This window comes from Salvelinus alpinus, chromosome 4 (assembly GCF_045679555.1).
Source record: "Salvelinus alpinus chromosome 4, SLU_Salpinus.1, whole genome shotgun sequence".
Taxonomy (NCBI): Eukaryota; Metazoa; Chordata; class Actinopteri; order Salmoniformes; family Salmonidae; genus Salvelinus; species Salvelinus alpinus.
Genome location: NC_092089.1, coordinates 75,582,843 through 75,590,437, shown reverse-complemented (window position 1 = coordinate 75,590,437; position 7,595 = coordinate 75,582,843).

Below are 7,595 nucleotides of genomic sequence, written 5' to 3'. Positions count from 1 at the left end.
TTGAGATAAAAAAAACAGCTGCATTGGAACTTTAAAGTATTTTTTAAAGATATTACTAATGTTACTGTCCCCACTACAACAACAAACATACTTAAATACATTTTGTCCTTGAAACATTAAATTGAAACATTAAATTGAAATACTGTAGAATTCCATTCATTCCTATGGGGAATGCTCCAACTGGGGAGTACCAATTTGGCCGCCAGTGACTTTAAAGCCTCTCATTGGGCAATACATACCATGAGCAATCCAGGGTTATATAAACACTGAACAAAAATATAAACACACCATGTAAATTCTTGGTCCCATGTTTCATAAGCTGAAATAAATAATGAAAAACAGAAAGGAAAACGCTGCACACTGCTGCTTATGCTCCCAGGTGATTTTATTTATAACAAAGTTTTGACCCTTAGGTCTTCATCAGGCATCCATATCCTCAGGTGGGGGTGGAAAGTCCTATATATAGGGGCAGTACTCAGTGAAATAAATATTAAATGATGCTAGAAATGTTCCATATGCACAAAAAGCTTATTTCTCTCAAATTTTGTGCACAAATGTTGTTTTTGTTAGTGAGCATTTCTCCTTTGCCAAGATAATCCAACTACTTGACAGGTGTGGCATATAATTTGATTAAGCAGCATGATCATTACAAAGGTGTGCCTTGTGCTGGGGACAATAAAAGTTAGTTTTGTCACAACACAATGTGCAGTTTTGTCACAACACAATGCCACAGATGTCTCAAGTTATGAGGGAATGTCCGATTGGCATGCTGACTGCAGAAATGTCCACCAGAGCTGTTGCCAGAGAATTTCAACCAGGCCTCACAACCGCAGACCACGCGTAACCACGCCAGCCCAGGACCTCCACATCCGGCTTCTTCACCTGTGGGCTCGTCTGAGACCAGCCACCCAGACAGTTGATGAAATTGAGGAATATATTTGTAATAAAGTCCTTTTGTGGGGAAAAACTCACTCGTATTGGCTGGGCCTGGCTCCCCAGTGGGTGGGTATGTCTTCCAAGTGTGTGGGCCTATACCCTCCTGGGCCCACCCATGGCTGCGCCCCTGCCCAGTCATGTGAAATTCATAGATTAAGGCCTAATTTATTTATTTAAATTGACTGATTTCCTTATATGAACTGTAACTCAGTAAAATCTTTGATATTGTTGCATGTTGCGTTCATATTTTTGTTCAGTCTACATTATTGGTCTCTCCTCATGTTCACAGTATCAGTAATGTAATCCATTTCTAATGTATCTCGGGTGAAATGGTGAATTCATTCTAACTCAGTTCATAACTTTGTCAAGTCCCATTTCTTTCTTTCTCCTATGCCGGTCTTTTAGCCTAAATCTTTTCCTTTAGATTTCCTATTTTTAATGGAATTGCTCAACATGCTCGACAAGTACTCACTTTTTCACATCTACTGCATTTAATTTGATGAAATGTTGTCTTATATCCAGTCTTTATATCTTCCATAATTGTCCATAGTCCTACATATTTAAGTAATATTCTGTTCCAGTTACTGCTATGTTGAAGATGCACCCCCCCCCCCCCCCCCCTCAAAATGGTTAATCGGTTTCATGATGTGTATGAGCTTGAATCACTTGACATTGTGGGGGTTGGGGAACTTGCATTGGTGCAATGTTTAACCATTTGTTAGACAAGCGTAAGTATACATTGAGCAGTCTGGCTGAACATACATTGACTTGATTGAATTGTTATGGTTTCATATTCCTCACCTTACTTGATCCTTCTCCCCAATCAAATTAAGCCAATGTGGAGTAGTCTTATGCAGAGTAGGCCTATATATGAAAAGGCTGCACTGTATGATACTGTAGGAGTGTCAGAAATGCACACCTGTACACACAAGGACACACACACACACACACAATACCCTTATCTCAACATTGACCAACTCTCTAAAATGTAGTGTTTATGATAACACCAGAGATATGGCGGAATAGAAAGGATATTGAGCTTATCTGACATGAATTTGCTTATCTTAATCTCTATGATGATAGCAGCCTAATTCCACATGTATGGTATGACTGCTTATCACCCACCTACAGCTACTGACCATAATTGCAGGGTTGATTCACATGTGACTATAATTGAACCAATAGCAGGGTTGATACACATGTGACTATAATTGAACCAATAGCAGGGTTGATACATATGTGACTATAATTAAACCAATAGCAGGGTTCATACTGTACATGTGATGGCCAAAGGTTACAGTGTTATGGCACCTATACAGTACCTGATTGTTGCTTGTGACACCAGTGCAGACAGATATGCTTGTTGCCATTGAGTGTTTTCATTCTCTTCAGCTGTAATGAGCAATGAAGTGTTCTCACTTAGGATATAATTACATGTTTATTTTGTTATAGAATAATGCATGTTTTCAATTACTTCCATTGACATTTGTGAGATGCAGTTACTTCTGCATGTGATTAACAACGTTTTCTTAACCTTAGGTAATTTAGTTCAGTCTAAACTTTAAACAACCTCCTTTTTTTTTTTTTTTTTTTTTTGGGGGGTGGATCAGCTTAATATTGCGGAAAGAATGTTGTTTCCAATGTAATTGTCTGCATCATTTCCAATCCCCCATATTTTTTTGGGTAAATATATATATCCATTCACGTATGCATACATATACACATATATACATACACATACCTACATAGACATACATACTTTTTTTTAAAGAGTATACTTTTATTATTATTCCCTGCAAACCCTACCACCGATCCCCCAATTGGAGTAAACTGATAAACATTTCTGTTTTTACCTTCAATTTATACATCTTATACACATTTACAGACACAGTCTACTTTATAATAGTTCTCTCTTGTTTGTTCTTAGTCCTTCCTCTATTTCTGTTGTCCATCCAGTTTGATTTCCACTTGTAACTGTGCTATTTCACAATAGCTCCGCACCTATACACATTTCACAGATCCCGTATGCCCTACATTGTTTATCTTGTTATTAGTCCCACCCTTCAGCTCCACTCAACCTTTCCCATCTATCTTCCAACATCATCCATTTCGGATTTTTATTTGCCATATATTTTTCAGCTGTGCTGTGATGCTTCACAAAAGATTTGAATCTTCCTATTCTCATAGCTTCCACGGATTGTAAATTAAAAATAAACATTTTTGCTAAAATAATTATTATATTATTGATTGATTGACTATGGCTTTTTAAATCCCCCAGTATTGCTATCTGTAGCGTTAGTTCTACGCAAATGTTGCAATTCTTCAACCATTCCTGGACCTGTGACCAAAAACGAGCTACATGCGGACAATACCAAAATAAATGGTCTAATGACTCTGCCTCCTCACAGCAGAATCTACAGAGCTGAGAAGATTGTATCCCCCATATATATAACATTCTATTAGTTGCAAGAATTTTGTACAATAATTTAAATTGAAAAATTCGAAGTTTTGAATCCGGCGTTGTTTTGCGTATCAATTCATAAACCATGTGCCATGGAATGGGTACATCGAAAATCTCTTCCCAACTATTTTGCAATTTATATGGCACAGCTGTAAGTTTTTTGGTCCTTAAATGAAATTGGTATATGTTTTTATTTATCACACTTTTCTTTAACCATTTATGTTCTTTAATATAAGGCCGACATACAAGTTCCTTACTTTTATCCCCTTCCACCTGCCTCTTCCATTTTTGTGGTAATGCTGCAATTAATTGGTTGTAATTTTGGGTAGAGCAGACATTTCCATATGTCTGTGTTAGCTGCATGTGTGACATTACTCCACCAGTCCTATTTATGATATCATTCACAAAAATTATACCTTTTTTAAACATTTCTTCGATAAATACAGTTTTTTTATCAATTACTATATTTGAATTTAACCACAAGATTTGTTGTACTATTTGTTCCGTCCTTTCAGGTGGATTAAACTGAAATTGCAACCAACTTTCTAAGGCTTGTTTAAAAAATAAAGATATTTTGGAGATTATTTCCTTTTCAAGCAACCGAAAGTGAGCAGGTGTAATCTGAATAAAGGGAAAAAGGCCCTTCTTGAACATAGGATGAGACATTCGTACCAATCTACTAGAGAACCAGTTTGGATTTAAGTATAACTTTTGTATGACTGATGCCTTTAGTGAAAGGTCTAATGCTTTAATATTTAATAATTTCTGCCCTCCGAATTCATATTCGTTATATAAATAGGCCCTTTTAATTTTATCTGGCTTGCCGTTCCAAATAAAATTGAATATTTTTTGTTCATATAATTTAAAAAGCAGGTCACTAGGTGTAGGCAAAACCATAAGCAAATAGGTAAACTGTGATATGATTAAAGAGTTAATCAGGGTGATTTTCCCACAAATAGACAGGTATTTTCCTTTCCATGGTAGCAAGATCTTATCTATTTTTGCTAACTTTCTATAAAAATTTATTGGAGTGAGATCATTTCTTTCTTTTGGGATTTGTATACCGAGTATGTCCACATCACCGTCAGACCATTTAATTGGTAAACTACATGGCAATGTAAAATGTGTATTTTTTAGTGATCCAATACGTAATATGGTACATTTATCATAATTTGGTTTTAATCCAGAGAGGATAGCAAATGTATCTAGATCCTCTAAGAGGCCGTGGAGAGATTCTAGTTGTGGTTTTAAAAGAAAACATGAATCATCAGCGTACAATGACACCTTAGTTTTTAGGCCCTGGATTTCTAATCCCTTAATATTAATGTTTGATCTAATTTTAACAGCTAACATTTCGATGGCAATAATAAATAGATATGCCGATAGTGGACAACCTTGTTTTACTCCTCTAGATAGTTTAAAACTTTCTGAGATGTAGCCATTATTTACTATTTTACACCTAGGGTTACTATACATAATTTTTACCCATTTTATAAGAGATTCCCCAAAATTGAAATATTCTAGGCATTTATATATAAACTCCAGTCGTACTTTATCAAAAGCCTTTTCAAAATCAGCTATGAAAACCAGGCCTGGTGTCCCCGATATTTCATAGTGTTCTATTGTTTCCAGTACTTGCCTTATATTATCTCCAATGTATCGTCCATGTAAAAAACCTGTCTGATTAGGATGAATAATATCTGACAAAACTTTTTTTATTCTATGCGCCAAGCATTTTGCTAGGATTTTTGCATCACAACACTGAAGTGTAAGAGGTCTCCAATTTTTTAAATGGACTGGATCTTTATATATACCACTTGGGTCCTGTTTCAGTAATAATGATATCACACCTTCTTGTTGCGTGTCTGATAATCTATCATTTATATAGGAGTGGTTAAAACAAGCTAATAGTGGTCCTTTGAGTATATAAAAAAAATGTTTGTATACTTCCACTGGTATGCCATCCAGTCCTGGAGTTTTCCCATCCTTAAAGGCCCCAATTGCATCAAGTAGTTCCTCCTCTGTAATTAGGCCTTCACATGAGTCTTTCTGTACAGATGTTAATTTTACATTATTATTAGGGAAAAAATCCATACAATTAGTTTCAGTTAGTGGAGATGGAGGAGCCTGAAACGAAAATATATTCTTAAAGTACTTTACTTCCTCTTTCAAAATATCATTTGGTGAATCATGCGTGACTCCATCATTTGTAACAAGTTTTAATACGTTTTTTTTGGTAGCATTTCTATATTGAAGATTGAAAAATAATTTGGTGCATTTTTCCCCATATTCCATCCAGTTAGCTTTATTTTTGTAATATATTACACTGGATCTTTCTTGAATAAGTTCCTCCATTTCTTTTTGTTTTTCCTCTAACTTATTCTGTGCCTCTATGGTACCGTTTTTATTGTTATCTAACTGTACTGTTAGTCCTTCAATTTCCTTTGTTAATATGGACTCTTTTGATCGAAATTGCTTTTGTTTTATAGATGAGTACTGAATTGCATGGCCTCTAAAGGCACACTTAAAAGTGTCCCATACAATATGGGGATCTGCTGTACCTATGTTATGTCTAAAAAAGTCAGTTATAAATTCTTCTGTCCTAGTTCTAAACAATTTATCATCTAGTAGGCTTTGATTAAATTTCCAATATCCTCGCACACGTGGAAATTCTGTAAGAGTAATATATATGCCAATTATGTGATGGTCCGACCGCATTCTGTCCCCTATCAAACACTTTTTAACTTTTGGTGCCAGAGAGAATGATATAAGAAAGTAGTCAAGGCGACTAGCTTGATTAAGCCTCCGCCATGTATATCTCACTAGGTCAGGGTATTTAAGTCTCCATATATCCACTAATTCCAATATATCCATGACATTCCTGATTTCCTTAAGTGCCTGAGTGTGATTTCCTTTCCGGTCCATAGAGGTATTTAAGACCGTATTAAAATCTCCCACTATAATAATAGAGTCTAGTGTTGCTTGTAGAGTTGATACATTCTTATATATATTGTCAAAGAAGCTTGGATCATCATTATTCGGACCGTATAGGTTAATAAGCCATATATGTTTATTGTCCAATAACATATTTAAAATAATCCATCTACCTTGAGGATCTGTTTGGACAAGTTGCACATTTGGATCAAAGTTATTATTAATTAAAACCATCACCCCTTTTGAATTTCTTTGCCCATGGGAGAAATATATTTCGCCCCCCCAGTTCTTTTTCCACAAAACTTCATCTAAAACTGTTGAATGGGTTTCCTGTAAACAGTAGATATTATAATCCTTCTCTTTTAGCCAGGTAAATACTGATCGTCTTTTCTTATTATCTGCTAAGCCATTACAATTGTAACTGGCTATACTTATTTCACCACTTACCATAATGAGACACACCTTTCAATTATTTTTATCAAAATATATGTTTGTAAACGTCCTATTAAAAAGTAACATAATGATTGAGTGTCTATATAGTTGTACCATGACATTTGCATCTCCACTAAGCAAACCTCCAATTGGTCCCCACTATTCCACCCGCCAAAAGCCCCCATCTCGAGTTGGGTTGTCATCCCAATGCCCGGCAGACCACCCCCGACCCCCCGCATCGCACAGCCCCGGACCGACTGGGATCCATCCTTCGAAAAGTGCACACAGCACCATCCACCGAACCGAAGCAGATCCATTGCCAAATGCATTTCCATCGCCCTCACCTCGATTTTTATTACATATTGCTGTGAATCATCCTCTATAGTCCCTAACATCTTTTATTTTTTTTAAACAACCTCATTTGTTTTGTACCTATGATGCATGTTTCAAGGTATGTTCTGTATGTAGTGTAGCTGTGTGTGAAGCTGTTTTCAGTATCTAACAGACACTAGAACAATGATCTATTATGATGTTGGGGCTTTGGATTCTCAGCCTAAACTAGCAGGTGGAATCTCTGCAATTGTTTGGTCAGACCATGCTCCAGGTATGCAACTTAACCAGTTTAGCTCTTGGCTAAAGGCCCAGTGCAGTCAAAAACATGATTTCCCTGTGTTCTATATATATTGCCACACTATGAGGTTGGAATAATACTGTGAAATTGAGAAAATTATGATAATGCAATTTGTTAATAGACTAATAAGAGAGTACCAAACCTCTCTGCCAATAACAGCTAGTTTTCAGACAGTCCTAGCAAAATTCTTGCTTGAGAAAT